We start from the raw sequence: 24,167 nt of genomic DNA on the forward strand, positions 1-24,167 counted from the left end.
TTTGTAAGCATGTATAACCCTGTGTGCGCGCGTGGAAGCGGATGTGCACTTTTCTGTGCTCCTATGCGTGACGCTGCTCACTGTGGAAACAGACAGTGAAAAGGAAGGTAAACAAATAGCAGTAAGTTAACCAAGGAGAACTACCACAGCTAGCAGGTGAAAACAATCAGAATGAGCATATTACACAGCCAGTACAGTAGGCCAGCACAGCACAGCACTTACAACTCTACAAATAACATTCCACCATGTTTTTCTCAGACACACTACAACACTGTAGTACACTAAGAGAAGTGAAAACTGAAAAAGCTTAACTGAGACAACATAATGTTAGGGGTTGCCATTGCTATTATACGTCAACATATGCAACATGGTGAGGGTTGTGCCAATGTGACTGCTGCTCAGCAACATACAGTGAGTAGACGGAGAAGAGTGTGCAGGCACAGGGTAACCTACCAGGGGCTACATGAGCTGGAGATACTGGAGCACTATAGAGTGGACAGAGACCTCCTGCAGAAGATTGTTGAGCTGTGCAGGCCATGTCTCACACACAGAACCAACAGAGGGAAACCCATCCCAGTGGAAACCAAGGTATGTGTTGCCCTAAGGATACTAGCAACAGTTACCTTCCAGGGATCAACTGGTGATATGATGTGGATTTCACAAACATCAGCATCCAGGGTACTGCACCATTTCATGAATGCCATGTCAGCACGTCAGTGATCATGTATATATCCCCAATTCCCGTGAGGTATTGGGCAGCAATATGTGTCTTTTCCACACAATAGTGGAATACCCTGAGTACTGGGTGCAATAAACTGTACGCACATATGCATCAAAGCACCAGCAAGTGAGTGTCGTAGGGCCTACATCAACCACAAGGGCTTCCCCTCCATCAAGTGGCGGTTTGTGTGTGATGGCCAGCCCATAATACTGAATGTGTGTGCTGGCTGCCCTGGAAGCTACAATGCTTCCCATATGTGGGATCTGACGCAGCTGTACAAAACATTTGGCAATGGGGACAACCCTCATGGTCACCTAGTGGGGGATGCTGGATGTGCAGTTCAACTGTGGCTGATGACACACATCATAAATGCACACACACATGAATAGGAATGCCATAATGAGGCACACGCACAAACAGAAAATGTAACCTAGCATGTGTTTGTGCTGCTCAGTTCTGGTGCCTGGACACATCTGGTGGAGCATTAAAGTACTTGTCAACTACATGTACCAGAATTGTCTGTGGCCTAGGTCATCTGTGTCTTACACACACACACATGACAGTTTATATAGATAGTGTGAGTGACTGTTCATGCATGTGTTTTACTGCAGAACAGTTCAAACACAGCAAAGTCTGTCAATAATGGACATTCATAGTTGTACAACCACCTTGGTGGATATGCATGCAGACCTCTCATTGCTTATGTGATACAGTGATGTACTTCAAAATACCATTGTAAATGAAAATATCAAAGGACAAATGACATAGCACTTGTCTATATGTGCACATTGTTACCCATTATACATATTGGGGTCTAATACCTATGTATTACTGTTGGTATAGTATGTGTAGTAAATGTGGATGACTAACTCATTTTGGCCTTATAGGTTTACAGCATGGGGTGGATAACACGTATCTGTCTGTATGATACCCTTGTGTAGAATAACTGTGTCATGTGCAGAATGCATTGTAGGCCACAGTATGGATTTTCAGATGTGGACAGGAATATCCCTATTGTCTTTGCTTGTAACTAACATGGCTATATGTCAAATAGTAATGGTCCCAGCAATGTGTTGCAGTCAATACCAGTACTTACTGGTATAGTATAGTACATGAAGGATCCACATGCTACTGTGTGTCCTACATGTGTGGGTCAGTTGTGAAGATATCATATAACAATTGGTTATTCAGACTGTTGAGGTTGTGTCTACTACCATAATGCAAAACAATTACAGATAGTAACAGTATCACCCACAGCACCGTGTAAAACCATATCATACACACGTGTAGACAAGTACAACAATATTTGTATTATAATGCATACTGGCTACCAATAGAAACTATGAAGTGTTAACGGTGTGTAATACAGGGCATGTCACCATTCCAATGTGTCCACTATAGATGTACATGCAGAGAGTGCACCTTCACCATGTTCACAAATAAATACATGAAAATCTGTACTACACACATCACACACGTACTGCACACTCTGAAACACATGCAGCCAATACTACACAAGTTAGTCAAATGGCATGGATAATAAATCTTCAGAAGTAACAGTGCTGTAAACTATACTATATTGATGATCATAGCTGTAATGAATCATGCCTGCTTACATACACCTAGAAGGATATCACACTTTGTGTTAACAACATTTTAACATTAATACAGTGCTATAAAGCGACCCTGTGCATCAGCACCATGTTAATCTGTTCCTGCATCAATGTTACACATTACAGGAGGTGGCACAGGTGTCATCATATGCACAAGGTATGTTGTTTCTTTTCCAGAGCCTGTCATTGAGCCATCCAATCAACATGTATGTATGTGTGTGTGTGAGGGACAACAGTTTTTGCATGGCCCAATGCTGATGCAATGTGTGTGTGTGTAAGTGTTAGCCCTAGCTGTTTGTTTTATGTGTGTGTGTCTGCATGTACACAGTTCCAGCATGTGTCAGCCATATACAGGAGGTTGTGGGACAGTCACAGACCGTACCTGCCAGGCTGTACAGATCGCCATTTCTGGCCATGGACACCCCTCCATGCATTCAAAAATATTCGAGTCCTGCACCTGGCAATGTATACACATACATTCTTGGGATCTGTATCACAACCTGTGGATAAACGGGAGTCAGTAATGTTAACCTGATTTGCATAGTATTGTCATTTAATACATAGTTATATGAGCCATACTCATCCTGTAAAAACAAAACAGGAAGGTGTCTATACGAACTAGTAAACCAGGAAAAACACCAACGGACCAAGGAAAACACCAATAGGTTCTCAAGGTAATATTGTAGTATAACAAACAGTTTGCAAGCTGATATGTAGCCAGGCTCAAAACAAAGGCATATGAACCAAAAATTAACGCTTTATTTGTAGCTCCGTTTTCGTCAACAACTTCATCAGAATGAACTCAGCACATCCAATTCCATTGTTTTAAATACTAGTCACAATTAATGCTAATAAGATAATCACACCAATTAAGCAATGTGAAAAAACAGCAATACAAATTGTTTAAAACCACAATAAAAATAATAGACTGGATATACAAATAGGTTTTATACTACATAAAAACAAATTTTACAAATTATACTAGTCTATTAGTTTCTAAAACATGTATTCCATGACTTTACTATGTTATTGTTTAAAAGATTTGATATTAAAGTTTTAAAGTTTGGCTGCCCTCATTTTTAATACAGGTGCCAGGGAAACCATTTCATTTAAACCAGGAAACCTATTTGAATCCAATACAACCTGCCAATAAAGTTCCCTGAACTCCACCCTGGTCTCCCACATACCCCCTCTGGCATCTGTATTAACCACTTCAAGTACAAAAAACTGAAAATTTGATTTTGTACATAGGCAAGAGTGTTTATACAAAGCATTACTTTCTCTAGCTGTTCTAATCTCATACAGATGTTCATAAATACGTTGTTTCAATTTTCTTTCACTCTTGCCTATATAAAATGACCCACAGAACATACATACTGCTAAATAAATAATACCACAGGTATTACAATTAACAAATGAGTTTAAACACAATCTTTTGTTCCTGTCTTTCAAATAATAACTCTCCCCTACCAATAAGTATTTACAATATTTACATGCCCCACATTTAAATAAACCTTTTTTATTTTGATTTTTATTATCTGACCTAATGTATTTCGGGTCCATGTGACCTGTCTCAAAATGATTTTTAAGTGTTCTACCTTTTTTGTATACAAACTTCAAAGTGTCAGAAAAAATATTGGTTAGGTCAGATATTTTAGAAAAATTAAGCCATTCCTTCTCCATAATTTTTCTAACCAACTTAGATTGTCCATCAAAAGTAATTATTAAGCTGTTACTATAATTTTCTGTTGTCTGTTCCTTATGAGAATAAATTTTCTCACTGTTACAACCTAGTATGGGGGCAAATCTAGATTTTCTAGCCAAAGAAACTTCTTTGGATATTTCATCTATTAGGTCTTCAGGGTATCCTCTGTTACGGAATTGGACTTTTAACCAATCACATTCTTGCATAAAGATACTATCTTCTGAACACATTCTTGAAATTCTCACATATTGCCCCTTAAGAACCCCTCTTTTCTGTGAGAGGGGATGTGAACTACTGTAATGAAGATACGAGTTTGAAAAAGTATCTTTTCTATATACCTTTGAAATAAAATGATTGTCCTTTTTCATTACTGTAATATCCAAATAATTCAATATCTCAGTGTCAAACCTATATGTGAATTTCAAAAAAGTTGTTGTTTCATTAAGATATTCTACCATATCACAGAATGTGGTGGCATCTCCTATCCAAAGGAAACATAGGTCGTCCAGGAACCGACCATAAAACACCCAATTGTTTCTATAAAGGGAATTAAGTAAGTATTTATTTTCCCAATATGCCATAATAATGTTTGCGTAAGTGGGAGCACAATGTGCTCCCATCACTACACCCCTTACCTGTTGGTAGTATTCTCCAGAAAAATAAATGTAATTATGTTTAAGAATAACTTCCATTAATAACAATATAGTTCTAAATTCATCATTGGTAAACCCTTTATATTCAATTAACATTTCTTCGAACCAATTCAAACCAGTATCATGAGGTATACTGGTGAAGAGGTCGACCACATCCATTGTTCCGAAGGATAATCCTTCTGAACACATTGAATGTTCTAGTTTGCCAAGTAAATTCCATGAATCTTTCAGGATATTGTTGTTGGTAGTAACTATGGGTTTTATTTTCACATCTATGTATTTAGCCAAGGGTGCTGTGACTGAACCCTCTGCAGAAACTATTGCTCTCAATGGTGGGTCTCCGATGTTTTTGTGAATTTTTGGAATACCAAAAATCACAGGCACCCTTGGCTTGTCTACATGTAAATATTTGTAGGTTGTTATATCTATAAGACCATCCAATAATAAATCATTCAACAAAATATAGATCTTCCTATAGGCTATATTAATCTCATTAAGAGACACTCTAATATATTTGTCAGAACTATTTAGTATTTCTAACATCTTAGCTTCATATAATATCTGGTCCATGATTACAACCCCCCCTCCCTTATCAGGTTTCATTACCCGTAGCGTCTTGTTCTTACTTATAGTATCCAACATATTTTTCTCTTCTATTGAAAGATTGTAATGCACATAATTATTTGCAAGGGCTTTTCTAAGGTTGTGTTCTAAAATGTTCTCCAAATTTCTTAATTGAGGGTGAATGGGGGGGTTGAATGTACTTTTCCTCCTCAATGCATTAGTAGGAATGGGGGCATTTGTATTTTTGTAAATCAATTCTAAATTCTTTTTTCTGATAAACAATTTCAAGTCTATAAGCAAGTTAAAGATGTTAGTCTTACTGGTAGGTATAAAACCAAAACCTTTGGAAAACAAATCAAAAGTAACCTCAGTAGGACAAAAAGAAGGAGAATAGTTATAAATAGAAAAATCACCTCTGGTCCAAATAGGCCCATCATTCTTTATCAGATTTGTCAATTCCATTTTACTGGATTCCTCACTTGAGGTCTCCTCTGATAACCCTGATAGTTTTTTGAGTTGGGGTCAGTGTTGTATTTGGACCTTAATCTTTCCGATCTCCTTAAAGGGGGAAATTCACTATCATAATTGTCATTACCCAAAAACACATCATCATTCTCTTGAGCTGCTGCTTGAAACCAATTAAAATTCCTACCTGTGGCTTTTGGCTTTGGATAGTGGGTTCTATTTTTATATTCTTTCAAATCTCTTTCTATTTTATTGTATTTCCTATGTTGTACCTCAGAACACTTAGCTTCAATATCTTTCAATACTTTAAAATATTTGAGTTTCTCCTCCTCAATAGTATACACAAGGTCAGAGGTAAGGCTATGATTTAACTGTTCAATCCTTGAACTAAGTTTTTCAATTTCACATTCATTGTTCTTAATAATGGCTCTAATAACCTCCACCCCACATTTTTCAAAAGCCAAAATCAAATCATTGTGAAAGTCACTTCCTTCCACTACATTATTGGGATATTTACAAATTCTAAGTCCTTTGGGTATAATATTAAGAGACAAACAGTGTTTGAGGTAGCAATTGTCCATCTGTAACATCTTTAACTTGTATAAAAAATATTCAAAATCTTCTAACCGTGTCTTATATGTCCCATTGTTAAAAAAGGAAGTTGTTTCCTTTTTGAAATCATATTTAGCAGAAAAAATGTCAGCAAACAGTTTCTGTGTACCTCCTGAAGCATTGCCGTTGCTTCTTGTCCGCTGAGACCGGGAATTATTTCCATTTTCGTTTGATGCAGGAGAATTTCCTCCGTACAAAACCCTCTCAAACAGCCTTGGCGTATCATTAAGGCTGTTCTGTGTTTCATTACTAGTCCCCATTGTTTGTATGCGAGCCGCACGCTCCGCTTCGCTCCTCGCTCTACCCTCCGCTTCCTGGTTGCCCCTCGGAGGTAGCGACGTCACCAACTTAGATACCGATTGGGTTAAAGGAGTCAGCAGACCGATGAGCTGAGTAAGTTGTCCCACTGAGGGCAGCCAAACTTTAAAACTTTAATATCAAATCTTTTAAACAATAACATAGTAAAGTCATGGAATACATGTTTTAGAAACTAATAGACTAGTATAATTTGTAAAATTTGTTTTTATGTAGTATAAAACCTATTTGTATATCCAGTCTATTATTTTTATTGTGGTTTTAAACAATTTGTATTGCTGTTTTTTCACATTGCTTAATTGGTGTGATTATCTTATTAGCATTAATTGTGACTAGTATTTAAAACAATGGAATTGGATGTGCTGAGTTCATTCTGATGAAGTTGTTGACGAAAACGGAGCTACAAATAAAGCGTTAATTTTTGGTTCATATGCCTTTGTTTTGAGCCTGGCTACATATCAGCTTGCAAACTGTTTGTTATACTACAATATTGCCTTGAGAACCTATTGGTGTTTGCCTTGGTCCGTTGGGCTTAGCCATACTCATCCTCCAATGTAATAACCACTGCTGACTGTTGCTGAGATGTTCACACGACCATTTAAAGCTGCTGTACTATCATTGTTTTCAATGTCCTTTGTAATACCCAGCAACAAAATAACTGGTTACTACACAACCAGGATCACTACAGCACACAGTATGTGCACTATCACAGAGCCATAGCAGATTTAGATACATCCAAGGTGATCATGTACAGATAATGCAGCACATTCAATAGTGCTAACATCCGCATACATATCTATATCTATCTATATTACATATATATATATATATATATATATATATATATATATATATATACACAAACTTGGCAAGGTTGGGATTAGAACACAGACCTAACTACCTTATCACACTACAGCATTACACATTTACAGAACGCGCTACTCTGATTACTAGATCACAGCATTCACACAGGCATATGTGTAGCTTGCTGACATCAGCATCAAAGGCAAAAGACGCCGTACAGATTCTATGGAGAGTGAATAGTGTAAAAGCAATGTACTGTTGTCATGCAGCGGGAAACACCTACACACACACACACACACACACACACACACACACACACACACACACACGCGCACATACACACACACAGAGGCACACACTTGGCAGGGCTGGGAGTCAAACATACACCTAACTACCTTATCACACTACAGCATTACGCATTTACAGAACGCGCTACCGAGATTACTGAACACAGCACTCCCAGAGGCATACTTCTAGGTGGGTGACATCATCCGCAAAGGCAAAGACGCTGATAGGGAATGTATGTGGTGTGAGGCATCTAAAAGCATTACTGTGTCGCCAGGCAGCTGGAAAAACACACACACACACACACACACACACACACACACACACACACACACACACACACACACACACACAGAGGCACACACTTGGCAGGGCTGGGAGTCGAACATACACCTAACTACCTTAACACACTACAGCATTATGCATTTACAGAACGCGCTACCAAGATTACTGAACACAGCACTCCCAGAGGCATACTTCTAGGTGGGTGACATCATCCGTAAAGGCAAAGACGCCGATAGGGAATGTATGTGGTGTGAGGCATCTAAAAGCATTACTGTGTCCCCAGACAGCTGGAAACACACACACACACACACACACACACACACACACACACACACACACACACACACACACACACACACACACACACACACACTTGGCAGGGCTGGGAGTTGAACATACACCTAACTACCTTATCACACTACAGCATTGCGCATTTATAGAACACGCTACCGAGATTACTGAACACAGCACTGCCAGAGGCATACTTCTAGGTGGGTGACATCATCCGCAAAGGCAAGGATGCCAATAGGGAATGTATAGAGAGTGAGCAGTCTGAAAGCATATTACTGTCCCAAGGGAGACATAGACAAACACACGGCAGTGGTGTGATCGGGGCAACTAAATATCTATGGAGCACTACAACAACACTACATAGATACAGGACGCACCACATACAGTACACCCTTCAAGACAGTCAACCAGTGTGCTCAATGTAGGCATCCATCGTGATGTCGAAAATAGACATCTGTTGCCTGGATGACTGCCATCGCTATCAGGATGTCAATGGCCATGCCCATACACAGAGGCACATCACTGACACAAGGTGTCACTGGCCATGTCCACACGCTTAGTATCACACGTCCGTTTGGAATGTACTATGTGTCCATCTACACAATGGTGTACTGGGCATGCTCACACACTTAGCAGTTGCAAAGGGCTGCCTTGCATGCACACAGATTCTAAACACAGAAGGGTGCAATTTGGAATGTAGTGTGTGCCCATCTACACAATGGCGTACTGGGCATGCTCACACACTTAGCAGTTGCAAAGGGCCGTCTTGCATGCACACGGATTCTAAACATGGAAGGGTGCAGTTTGGAATGTATTGTGTATCCATCTACACAACGGCATACTGGGCATGCTCACACACTTAGCAGTTGCAAAGGGCTGTCTTGCATGCACACGGATTCTAAACAAGGAAGGGCACAGTATGGTATTACTGTCCCCACGTACATGAAGGCCACTCACATGTATTGACCAGTACACACTCAGGAGCCATCACAGATGTCTCAGGTGCAGGTCAGAGGTACACACCGCAGTTTACAATGTAGCCCTCAGACATCACCATGTCATTGGACCAGCAATACACAGCCATACATTAACACAACACCGTGTGACTCATGACCAGTGGACTGTACATAGGTCTACAGCAACTGTGCAGACTACACATGCACCGACAGGGTTCCATCATGTCTTATGCATTGCAATGATACCACTGTACATAACCAGGTCAGCTCTACACATACCAGGGGCCCTGGGTCTTACACAGCTGTGACAGATGACTGTCTCTGTACACCAATGAACACACATGTTTGGATATGTCATACATGTAATTGCAGTGGATATGTGCATGGACCACACACACAACACATATGTACATAGCATAGCTTTTGCTGTCCTCTATGCAGACAAGTGGCTACAGCAATCATACACACGCAAATGGAAGGTGGGTCCATGGCTGTTGAATGCTAACAGTACATGAGGTAGCAATGTTGACCGAGGACACATTCCCTCTGTACTAGTTACCCATGGCACCCATCATATCATACAACAGTCCATGTGTTATGTATGTCAGCACACATGTCCACCAATTGCAATGCATACAAACATGGCTACATGACAGGCATGTAGGACCAACACATATGTACAATCTGTAGTGTGCATGCAGCTACCATGCATGTGCAGTAGCTGATGTAAGTAACTCATCTGTGCCTAACTACAACATGCAGTTGCAATGCAGCCCCATCATTGACACCTGTATATGGTGACATACTGACAGTACGGTAGGATGTACATCGGTATGGATGGATGTGTGTACATAAAGTGGTGATCCACCTGTGTAGATGGATGTTTGCCAGGGACGGCTCACAGGTGTGTCACACGCCATCCTACCATTACATGTGCAAACAGTACGCTATGTTACTGTTACTTGACGGTGAAGACATAAAACCTACACAGCGGTCAGGTGTTACCGACTGTACATCACTTGACACCTGTAACACTTACATCCTCCTGTGTGCGTATAGCAGCACAATTGCCGGACATAGCGTTGGTACACATAATGCGGCCAATACTGCTGCATGTCTGTCAGATGTATCATCATATAGCAGGTGTATCATTCACAGTACTGCCATGTGTGTTTGCTTGTGTGACCATATATGCCACATATGGTGGGGAATACATCCCAATTGTTACACACCCCTGTACACTGTTGTAAAGATCTGTACATACTGCAGTGTGGAAATCATGATGTAGGCAGGTGTGGTGTGTCTATCACACACATCAGCTATCTGTATGTGTATGACATTTGTGGTCTCCACAGTGTGTGTGTGTGTGTGTGTGTGTGTGTGTGTGTGTGTGTGTGTGTGTGTGTGTGTGTATGTATGTATGTATGTATGTATGTATGGCTGTGTGGTACATGGAGTGAGGGTGTATGCTACCATACAGAACACACAGGATCCCTAACCCCTCATGGTGATGCAGTCTACTACCCTGTTGATGCCATAGGTCTCAGCCATACTGGCTACCTGTACATGTTCTTTCTCTGTGTCGCGTTGGGTGGGTGCACAGTCCTGTGAGGGTGATGACCACATAGGCAGGGGTCCTCATTTCAACACTGTGGGGTGTACATTACAGTAATGTTGACCCCAAGAGTGTGCGCATGTTCCTGTAATGTGACAGGGTATGACTGCTACACAGTGAGGCCTCATGCTATCAGGTGGCCTCTAACATTAGCATCGGCCGGACTGCTGTGTACAACCCCTGCACCATGTCAACATACCTGTGATGTGACCTGGTATGGATGTCATGTCTCTAGCCACTGTAGCCTATTAAACTGCCCACATGCATCTGGATCAGTATATGTGTGGACATCTGTGGTATGTTAGCCTTTCCAACAGTCAGGTTGAGGCTACATATAGCATGCTGATATTGCCATACACGCCTGTGAGCACTCCACAGTTACACATGGGAGACTGCAAACACTGCTACCTGTAGGCACATGCAAGTAGACCATAAGGAGGGAACCAGGGCATCATTACCAACATGATGTTACTGTTGTTACCAAGACACATACTGTGAACATATAACAATGCATGCTAAACCTGTACTACATGGTATGTCTGTTGCGTGTTAACAGTACACAACTAATGTAATATACACTTCTCTCACTATTCATACACAACTAATGTTATACACACTTCTCTCACTATTCTGTTCACCCTGTGCATCAGACCATTTGAGCATGTCCCTGCACTGATGGTGTGGATTACAGGGATGCGGCACAGGCTTCATCATATGCACAGGGTGATAATGTTTGCCAGGGGCATAGGCTGCACCAATGGATGACATCATGTGTGTGGGTAAGGGCCGGTGACATGATTAGACATGTCTGTTCAGTATGCATGTAGGTGTTGTGGTGCCCTAGAGATGTGTTTGCTGTGTGCGTGTATGTGTGCACACAGTTCTGCCTTTTGTGAGGCCTACATAGGGGTATTATTGACAGCTCCAGATTGTACAGACAAGGTTGTACAGCTCACTGTGTCCGGCCACGTGACCTGTGCCTGCCAGGGGTTGCAAGGGCACTACCAGGCGGAGGTACAGATTGGCTACTGTCCGATAACACATGTCCACTGGAACCGTGTCCCCACTGGGAATGTCCAGGGCCACGTCCATGCGGCCTGCTGTGTCCTGGCGTGGACAGCGCAGCACCAGCTGCACTGCTACTGCTACCGGCACTATGGGAGCGGGCATGTGAGGTGGCACGCTGACGTTGACCTGCACTAGGTGGTGTAGCTGGTTTATGTCCACGTGGCCTACACCTCACTCCTACCAGATGTTCCAGCACAGAAAGCTCACGCTCGCGGATTGCTATGCCACGGTCAAGAATTCCGACCATGTCACCCAATCGCCTGACCAGAACATCAGCAATCTGCTGTTGAGCATTTGCCAATGCCTGGATGTTGTCATTTAGGGTACGGATAGCAGCCCTCTGCAGCCTCTGCCCTTCTCTGTTCTGCCGTTCAGCACGTGCCTGTGCCGCCATTACAGTCTAGAACATGCATCTGGTGATACCAGCTGCTGCGCTCTGTCCTGCAGGTGCATGTCTGCCAGAGGTCTTCCTAAGAGCAGCACCGGCCACATGCCTGTGTGGCACATCTGCTGTCATTACACTGACACACCTTCTGTAGCCACCACACGTTCCTGTCCCACGCTAAGAGACACTGACTGTCCTTCCTCTATGGCCACTGGTGATACGGTATGTGTTGGCAGCAGAACTGTGTGCAGGGAAGAGGGGGACATAGCTGGGATGGCAACCATTGGCACAGATTCATCCCCTGACAACCCTGCCTGTACCTCATGCATATGTTCATCACTGCTAGTATCTTTGGGGACACTAACATCAGATGGACCGCAGGAGGGTAACGCACCTACATCACCTGTGAATGCAAAGAAAGACTAAATTACAATAGACACAGACACACACACACACACACACACAGACACACAAACACACAGAGACACACACAGACACACACACAGAGACACACACAGACACACACACACCATGCATGTGATTTGACAGACGGCATGCAGCATGCTTGTGATACAGCAGACGGCATGCAGCTCAGACATTAATAGTGTTAGTTACCATACCTCCCTGGGGTACACACTACAGCAAGCAGGTGTCATATTAGTAGCCATGCAGTTCACACAATCATGGTAGTATGCATGCATCCCCCTGATACACCATGTGGACCAGAACGGGATAACAGTACACATGGCTGACGTGACCTTGACATGTAATCCGCTGACGTGTGCATTAACATGCATACATGTCTGACACAATGGTGTCCTGACACATGTACAGCGTCATAATGGGCATCACATTGCAGTGTTGTCTGTATGCCCTACAGATAGAATGCATGTTTAGCAAATGTGCATGAGCATGGAAGGGTAGTGTGATCCATCTACATTGCTATACAGTGTGAAGTACAGACACTGTGCCATTGCATGGCATCATGAGGCATCTATATTGCTATACAGTGCATAATATGTACACATTGCTTAGCCATAACTGCATGCATACCCTTGACATAACTGTGGATTATGACCCACGATGCTGAGGTGTATACACACCAAACCATGTTGTGTCATGTGACAGGTCACTGGAAGACCTACAGTCGACACCCCTGCACTACTACAGAGTCTTAGCTGCCTGGCAACCATGTCCATACATAGCAGACTTGTCAATTCACCATTTCCCACGTGACATTGATGTAACACACACACGAGGTGCACAGGTAACGGTGATGTCCTACAGCAGCAAGGGAAATGTACAGTATCTGTGGCCTGATATGGTGTCAATGTCTGTGGAAGCTGTACAGGTGACTACTGTCATGCTATGACACAGTGGTGATGTTCAACACATCTTATATGGTAGACGTCAGTGACACCTCCAGTAGCTGTGCACAGGCTTTTAGGATGTCCAGTGTACCACATCAATTGTATAATCGGTCAACTAAGGCTATAATTGGACCATGTGTGGACAATGTGAAACAGGGTGAATACACATCACATCTACTGTGTGGCTACATGTCTCTGGCCATCCCCCATGGTCATGTGTGCACATGTGTTGGACAAATGTGTGGGATGGCCGTCTATCACACGTCTGTGTTGTCCCATATGACATACACCCATAGATGTCAGATATGTCACCATCCACAGGGCTATGCAGACAATGGGTTGTATGTTTGGTATGTGGGGTGTGGGTTATGGGATAGTGTGACAATATTGCAGCCAAAACACTACGTGTCTGGGACATGTCAGATGGCACATCACAATGTGTGCACCCATTGCAGGGGCATATAACACAATGGTAACTCCTGTGGGCTGCCCATAACACAGCTCACTGTGTGGTACTGTTTGCGTACCACACGTGTTGTTCCAATGTATAGTACATATGCATCCATTGTAGAACACCTCCACCGTTGTATGCACAGCTGTCCACACATGTAGCAATGACAAATACTGTGGTTTCATGTTGGTGTATCATTTCATTTGTATATATTGCACATGGGTGGCCTGTGTGAATGATGGGTGATGCAACCTGTATATCGTGACTGGAACGAACATCAAGTGTACAAGTGTTAACTGGCCACATGGCGAATAGATCTATGCTTTAACATGCCTGATACTGATGACAGTCTCACCTGCAATGGACTCATGTCTGTGCAGCACTCCAGAGGTACCTGTATAGGGGTGACACAACAGTATGAACATTATCCATGACTGTATGACAGCCACAGGGAGCACTGTGCATGTTAACACAGTCGCCCGTACAATAGCATATAGTATGCACATGTGTGCATACACAGGGTAGCATACTGTAGTATGCAGCATGTGTGTCCACATACCTTGCATATGCTGTTAAATTACATAATGTACAGTGACACATGCAACTAAATGGGATATAATAGCCATATGTGCAGTACTGACTTACCAGGCAACTCCAGGCTCATTGGTTGGGAGACACCCATCTCCACAATGGCAGCTAGTGTTTCTGGATGCTGTTCTGAGGATGTCCCCAGACTGGCCAGTAGCTCCTCAGTGTGTGTGAGTGGGGGCTGGGTTGGTGGCCCACCACCTGTTCCACCTTGTTCCCTGGCGATTGCAGTGGCACGCTGTTTTGCATGTCATATCAAGTCCGTGCAGTGTCTGTGCACCTGCTGGTAGGTGTGGTTATGGCCACCCACATCGTTCACCCTCCTGCGAAGATCCTGCCACAGGTTGTCCCACAGCTGGGCATGCTGTGGCACATGGCTGAACAACACCTCATAGTTCGCATGGAGGTATGGGATGAGGACATAATCCTCCTGGTGGCTGTACGCTGGCAGGCATGTACTAGGCATTATCTGTAAGACATAATGATGATGACAGGTCACAGTTTCAGAGATGTACAGAGATACTGCTACACATACATTTCTAGTAAATCTGGTACATCTGCACAGTTATCTTTGCAAGTCATCATGACATTGACATGACTGACATGTTTGTGTTACACACATGTAACACCCATTATGCATTGGATATCATCACCATATATGTGTATCACCTCATTACATTGTTCATACTCCATGTGAATGCTGTCTTGATATGGGCATGTCTGTTTGCCTGCACTGGTGTTCTTACCTATCTGCACATGCCTGGATGTGTCCACGGTAATGCTGTTGACCTTGATGCTGTGTATATGTCACATATCAACACATACACAGCCTTAATGGACTTGAGCAGTGACAATGCACACATACGTATGGAAACCTTTACATGCATGTGTTTTGCCATATACATCTACACGGCACTGTACAGCTGTTCAACATCCTGCCACGGATCGCCTGTGTTGCACATGTGATAGACATGGGACAATGGCTAGTGGGACGTCATTCACAGGGATGGTTATCAACTATAGCATGTACGAGCAAGGTTTCCTAGCTGTATCCAACAGCCATTATGCCACCGTGAGGTGCATCAGTGCCACATTACTGATCCAGAGAGTTGATACTACATCTACCATGCAGCCATCACACCATGTATGACAGGGATGACATGTGCAGCTTTGATGGACAGGGTTGCATGTTATGGCAGGAGTATGTCACATATATGGCACAGGGATCTGTCCAGCATGTGGCGATACTAGTAGTAGGACGGTGGCTGCCCATGACGTATGTCTTTCAGATCAGGATATGGACATGTAGCATGTCCAACAGCATAGTGTAGCAAATGTCTTTATGCAAGGTAGACAGCATGCTGCATAGTGGAGGTGAGGATTGTGAAGGCTGGTATTGCCCATCCACGCATGGCCAATACCCCTTAAAGGTGATATGTGATCCAATATTGGTCACCCGAGTGCTGTGTATGCCTGTCCAATGATCTCCATGCTCATGGATGGCACCCTGTCATGACATGGGTACCTCGTATGACTACCTAAGGGGCCTGGAGATGTCACCAACTCAGGGAGGTGTCCTGCACAGCACCATCCCTTACACAGTGTCTATAATGTTGACCACAGCCGAGGTGGTAGTTAATGGGTACAGAGATATTCACCTAGCAGTGACAATGCTGATATCATCCATCAGAATGTGCACATGTCACACACCTCACCCACACAGCCCATTCTGTATGTTGTTCACAACACTGAGACAGCTATTGCTCATAGGTCATGGCCATTCACATCCTTACATACACAGATACCTGACATTTGTCTGTGTGGTATGGGCTACAATGATGGTGGAGTACAACACATTAACCCTGTTTTACTGTAGCTGGCACTGGTGTGATATGCACATGTCACTCTGGCACCTTTTGTAGTTGTGATTCTGTCAACAGGCCTCTGGTAGAACACAACTGTGACATACAAAGGTATATGTAGTCAAACATCTGTACTGTCATGTACATCTGTACTGCTAACATCTACATTCATAATGGTTCATGGACTTGCAGACCATACTCAGCAGGGTTATAGTGCGGTGCCACCAATTATGACTGTCAACACCACTTGTGGGTTGATATTATCCAACACCCTATCTGTATTGTATGTTCATGCTCAGCACTTGTTCAGAACTTGTGAGCACGTCATGAGCTACTGATTAATATAGCACCCATTCCACACCATTTCTCACAGGTACACTGTCTGTCCTTACATTTCCAGCTTGCTTACAGTACAACAGCTGTTGTACACACGTAACTCACATATCTTGTGAGACATGGTTGTATATACAGGCATGTCCATCTGTCACGTACCAGTGCTATTGCCTGTCTATATGATGAATATGGCGTACATGTGGTAACAGAGCAATTGTCTCATGTACACAGTCAATGTTCACCTCCCAACATACGACACTACAGCCTGTGGGGGATGCACATATGCAGCCCTGCTGGGGCTAATGCTGTCACCAACCCTGACTGCACCTGACACTCATGTGGGGATGTGTAACATTCGCAACACACCCCACTCATCACATAGTCTCACAAGATCTCCACCACAGGCCACACATATGAGGACAACATGTGCAGTACCTCTCCATACTCTGTGTAGGCACCAAAGGCAGCCCCATCACCAAACACAACAACAACAACTTATAGCCCACAGACTCATGTGTGCCCATCACATACAGCCAATAGGATGTTATAACATACACAACACACCTGTCATAGGTGACTCTGTAGACTGTCACACTGCTGTTCCACTCAGCGGGCTACACAAGGTGATAGTCGCTTACATCTTGCTGTCGGGTAACTGGTTCTGTAACATAACCTATGCACCCATGCCACACCTCACCAGGTACAATGTGACTGTCATTCTCCATGTTAGTGTGACTGCCCTGAGATGCAACTTCACAGACTATGTGTACAGGGACATGCAATAGCTCACCAGTCTTGTAGCCCAAGCCCTGGGGAGCATTATGCATTCATCCTGACTTGATACCACTGTACAACGACTGACTGTGTCACTTCAACAGTTGCCTATGCTTCTGCTGTCATTCCACAGGCATCTGGTATCTGTCCGCTTTGACTTGACATGGTCAAATAACACAATGCTTTGGCACAGATGACCTGCACCTGTCAGCCCTGGGAGTACAGATCACACGTAAGACTCTTGCTGCTTCTATACTGCCTGTCCTGCACAATTTCCAATAACATTCACCACCAGAATGGGAACTGGCAAGCAAAACATGGGGTCATGTGACGCAATGCTTGACATCTTCATCTCTGACGCACGCAGGAAGGCACTCCTTATAATGCACCACTTCAATATCTCTGCAGTGACTGGGACCTGCCTCTAGGTTCTAAAGAGTACACCTGCAATGACAGGTTATACACAGACCATACCTTTCAGGCATGTACCTGGACCGGCACACCCACGGCTGAGGTGTTCCCATATTCCACTATGTTGTACACACATCCTGGCTAGTTACTTAGCACAATACATCAGAGGTGCTCCACATGCAACTAACTGTGTCCAGAACTGCTATACACATTGTAACAAGCTACGGATTCAACAACATACCCCACGGTTACCAGACCTCATTTGTTGGTGTACTGGACAGTAGGGCTCAGACAGATACTACTGATGTGAGACTGACACTACCCCACACTTAACTGGGATAGCCACTCATGTACTGACACATTAGGCCAACGGTGTCCATGATTCATAACCTCCACTCAGCTGGATCAATTCATACACACTACCCCCAAGACCAACAATATCCTTGACATGGACACTACCAACATGTGACTGGTGTGCCACACCTGGGGTTATCCCCTCATTGGTGGATTCCGGACATATGCTAATCACCCTTGTTAGCCACATCCCGGCACCACACCCTTCACGGCATACACAGTACATGAGTACTACAACACCTACTACAGACGTCTGATGACAGCGGTAGTTAACGGCACCCATGCAGATGGACAATGCACATATAAACGCTGACACATACCCCAGTGCACTTCATTAGCACGTACACGACTGCATGGATCATGCTATCCCACACAGTGCCATGATGGTACCCACCAGATAACAGACGCCACTCTGGGGGTCCAGTTCCATGGACATAATTTACAACAACATGTGGAGGCTGTTGCACAGTGGTGTACAATCCCATGGGTGGGGTAGCTCACTGGTCAGCCTCGGTAGGGCCATGGGATCCCTCATCACATACTCCAAAACTAACTACGTAAACATTACTGCGACACATTCCGGGGTGTACCACAAGGCATTATGGTGGTATGTCAGTAGTCAATGGCAATACCCACATCTGCTCTCACATACAACAGTTACTCAGGAACATTACAGAACCAGGTGATGTTGGCAACATGCTGGCGGACAGATTTAATGCTAACATTACACCCTCTCACTCCCTACAGGGCCACAATCCATGCAGGAACATTGTGGTGTCCTGCGGTCACACCGACACAGTACTAACCTGCACTCTATATGGCCTGGGACACTAGCCCCATGTGACCATCTAAAGTCCAAGGCTGTGCTGTCCACAAACCTCTGAACGACTCTCCCCACTAGGCCACCATATTCAGTAATAGCCTTGTATCAGACATTGTGTCCCCTGAATGGCACACAGCAACAGTTATCACACTCCACGCGGTGGCACCACAATGCACGAGTGGGACTATTGCCCTACACACCTGACTGGACTGTTCTGCATGGCTATGGGGCGCATCATCATGGACGTCATTCACAGAGACATTGTTGGGCTCCGGTCCTTTGATGCCACCCAGGTTGGACTTGTTAGGGCCACAGCATGGCTCCTACACCTGGTGGACTCCTTTCATACAGTTACCAGGATAGTTGATGACGGTACGGGGGTCCACCAGCCTACATTGTCCTCTCATTGCCTTTCAGCACCGTTCTCAATTCTGGTATTGACAACATACACATCCACCTGCACATCGTACCCTATGTCTCAGGATATTATGCAAAGTGGCTCATGGACAGGACACACACAATGAGGGTAGCATACCATAGTACCTACTGTATTGCAGTTACACTTGGCATACCACAGTCCTCAGTCATAGGGCCCCTCATGTTCGGTATATGCTTCCCTGAGGTACAGGCTAGCACAGAGGGACTTTCCCTGCCTAGCTTTACAGACCGCTGCATACAAAGCGTCATGATTGCTCCACCAGCTGATACTGACTCCATCCATAAGGGTGTCACTGACGGATACCTGATATCAATATCATGGCCTCAAGCTGCATGACACAAGGTGCATGAACATCCCCTTTGCATTACACCATTCACCCACTGACTATCACATAGGTGGTAGTCCCCTACATACATGACACACTGTACGTGTTCATAGTACACATGTATGTCACACCCACTCCTGTGATAACCATATTGCCACTGTGGCGTGGATATCCTTCTATGTGGCCACACTTATCTGTACTGGGTGCGTAACTGGTACATACGCACCCATTGTACCTCTGAACTCCAGACGTATACACACATTCAAGGGTACAACACCCCGTTTAGGGTGTACCTTACACAACAGCTATGGTTTTACATACCACAACATTAACACGCCATGACGTTTATTGAGCTCCGACAGTTAAAGTATGCAGCTGAACTACAGACACCACGTCTGTACACATTTGCATACTACATACTCAGGGGTGACCTCTGCTGAACAGACAGAGCCCATGTCCACAACAATATTAATGGATATACTCCACATACGTGACATAAGCAAAAGCCACTGTGAGCAACATGCTCATGGATATGTGCACACACGCAATGATGAGTGGGATGTGCTTGAGGGTTACATTCCCAAACCGGACACTCACCATCCTTTGGAACATGATTCCTATGTACATCACGCAGGGACACTCAGTAGCACTGTTCATGTGATACCTCACTAGGTGGATAGGAGACACATGTACGCCAGGGATCACTGCAGTGGCTGTACTGTGCAGAGGTGCAGGTAACACATGGCTCAGCTCTTCACAGGACACTACCCTAGAGAGGTGCCACTGGTGTGAACACTGTACAAACAACCAAACCAAAAACCACCTCCAGAGGAAGCCTTAATAGGCAAAAATAGTAAAATGAAAAACACTGTGGTTGTGCTTACACATAGACTTGCCAGACTGCAGAGTACCCCACTATGAACCTGTGAAGCTATTACATGTCCTTTGTGCATGGTTACTTAAGTAGCCCTTCCATTTAGATTAGCTATCATGCTATTACAATGTCCCATGACTACAAGCCATATGTATCCTGTTATTGTACATTGTACATGCCAATAGACGATACCTTTGGTATGCATGATATGCCTGTTATGCTGTGTAGCATATCTGACATATCTACCTACAATACTATACATTACACATATTTTACATAGTATCCCATAATGCAAAGCATACTTGCACAGCGGGACCACCTTAGACATGTCATTGTTGATATATGCCCATACACATGCCTACTGTGACAGTATATCAACATATACTATCCCCTGCTATGGCACGTACTTGTTGGACATACCCTACCACTGACGGCGGGTGGTATGGAATTGTTCTGTTTCAAGCCCTCATGTAACATCCCTTATGGTGTCTGTAATGTTTACCTTGTGGCCCACTGCTAGACGCACAATTTCTACAAGCGTTAGTATGCTCATCAAGACATCACTACATAAATACCTTTTCCCACTTTATGCATTGCGGACACTTTTAATTAATGCAAACCAGGCTATACATACACTAACATAATTAATACGAAACATGCTATACATACACTTACATACAGAGTGTTCTACATACCTTGTTATCATTCCAGACTTTTGTCTCTATCTCTCTTACACTGTTTAAACAGTTCTATAGTATGAGCATACGGTTTGAATGTCTGGCAAGTCATCCTTATATACGTCGATACCTGTAACATGTGGTTTCCTGATGCCAATTGGTGTTCCTGAGTGACTTATTACTTGCACAACAGCTGTGCAGCTACTCCATTTACCAATTACATGGCAACAGTGGGGTATAATTGAATTCTCCACTTGGGCATTGCCCATTTGCCCTACCTTCAGGGAGATGGCCTGTATTGTGTTTTGTTGTGTGTAATTGCAACTGCTATGTGTAGAGACACGTATAGTTTGGATTCATGTCCCCCATGGATAGTGTGTGATGGCTAGAGTATGTGGTTCTACATGTGAGTGTACCTGTCATCCCAACCGTCTGATAACGGACTATTGCAAACAAAACCTGTAACATCGCCGTTTGTTCCATTATACAACGGCTACAATTTTGCATGGCGCCTTTAAATGTGTCTCTCACAAGGTATGTTAACGCTTCTGCAGATGTAATTGTCTGACTGGATGTTTGTGCTGTAATTACAGTCTGTATTGCTATAGTTTCTAGTGTGGGGGATGTAGGTGGGTGTACGTAGCATATACAGGTTTGTGGGGCTTGCATTTCTACATATTCCATATATATGTATGTGGGCTCCTTCCCTAATTAAAGAGCTATCAGTTAGTAGACTTATGTTACACGATTATACATTGGGCCGTTGTTAATTGGTTTCTATATAGTATGCAGGTGAGGTTGATACTTCCATACCTCCGGAATTACAGCGATATGTAAAGGGATATTTCTAAATGACAGCTATCCCGTGTATTTCTGTCCCGGATATTTGCAGTCATTGCAGTTGTGTTGTTGACAGAACCTCTTTGGCATGGGTTGCCACCTTTTCTTATGGCCATTGTTGGACACTTGCGGGACACACATCGATGTTTACAGGCCGACAAATAGTCAAGGTCAGTACACAGGATAGCACATACTTTTATCCTCAATACATACTTATTGTTGTGGGACTTGGGCAACTTATCATATTGCATGTAACATTTACGTTTCTTACATACAGGCATAACTATTTCATGCAACTATTACATAATATATGGGACATAATAATGTCCTACAATCTCAGACAGTTGCCCTTTGTAATGTTTTATGTCAGGACACAACTGCCCAGGGAGGGGCTGTCCCTCCTAATGTGGGACAGGTGGTAACCGTATGCCTACGGCTAGCTATACCCACACCTACCGTAATGATCTACTTCCGAGTTGGCACTAACAGACACACGATGCGGACACACACACACATTATAGTCACACGGACATGCACACAGCACCCTCAACACACACATACACAGACTACGGCACTCACAAACACAGTTGAACACAGTACCTACGTGGACTGCAACACCAGCAGCGGTAACTAAATGTCCCTTCATATCATCATAATATTACTCGCGGTTCTACTGTTCCGGTACTGTGTTCTTTCGGTCTTTCAGCCTTGTGGTTACGTGTGTCGGTATGTGACACATTCCATAGTTGGTGGTATCCTATTTATTTGTACCTCCAAGATTTTATGAATGTCATTGACCTATCTATATATTTGCAGATATCGGTGAATCCGTATATATCAACATATATCACTCTATCGCCCTTTCTATCTGTATTTTATATATATATATATATATATATATATATATATATATATATATATCTGACAGGGAAAGTGACAGCAAGCTACACCTTTCATTGTGTACTTGTCGGTGTATACTGTTTCCTGGACTCTGCACGTTTGTGTCTGTACCTGTCACATTACACACTTGCCGTAGGTTAGGGTTACCACCCGTCCCACTTTGCGAGGGACAATCCCTCTTTGGGCAGTTGTGTCCTGCAAAATATTTGTAAAATGGCAAATGTCCTGAGATTTTAGGACAAACTTATTTCCTATAGTTTATGTAATAGTTGCATAAAACAGTTATTCTGTATCTGAACCACCTAAATGTTATAAGAAACAGAATAAGTAACTAAAACATTACAAGAATAAGCTTTTATCTAGGCAAGAATGTGAGGTTCTGATTTTTGTACTGGCCGGGTGTATGTGTCAGCCTGCAGAAATCTGACGTATGTCCCACATTGGTCATTTGAAAAGGTGGCAACCCTACCGTAGGTACATCTTGGCTACCATAGTGTTAGGTGATTGTATACATGATTGCGTGTTCTACTCCTGGCAGTGGTCGTTTTACCCTTCAGAGCAGGTGCTATTAGTACAGGGGTGAATAATGCTGGTTTAATCACCTGTTCTGGACATCATTGACCGTGATCTGTGCAATATTCGGGGAAGCTTAGCCCTGTTTCGCACATATCCGTATAGTCATATTTAAACGACTCTTACCAACAGTGGGCAACGCATATTCCCGCTAACGTGTGCTAAACATGATCTGATGACCTGCATCCGACATGCATTACTCGTGCCTTCGGGATTGCATTACATCCCTTGCAGGA

The sequence above is a fragment of the Protopterus annectens genome, chromosome 7.part0 (genome assembly GCF_019279795.1).
Source record: "Protopterus annectens isolate FY-2018-M chromosome 7.part0, PAN1.0, whole genome shotgun sequence".
Taxonomy (NCBI): domain Eukaryota; kingdom Metazoa; phylum Chordata; order Ceratodontiformes; family Protopteridae; genus Protopterus; species Protopterus annectens.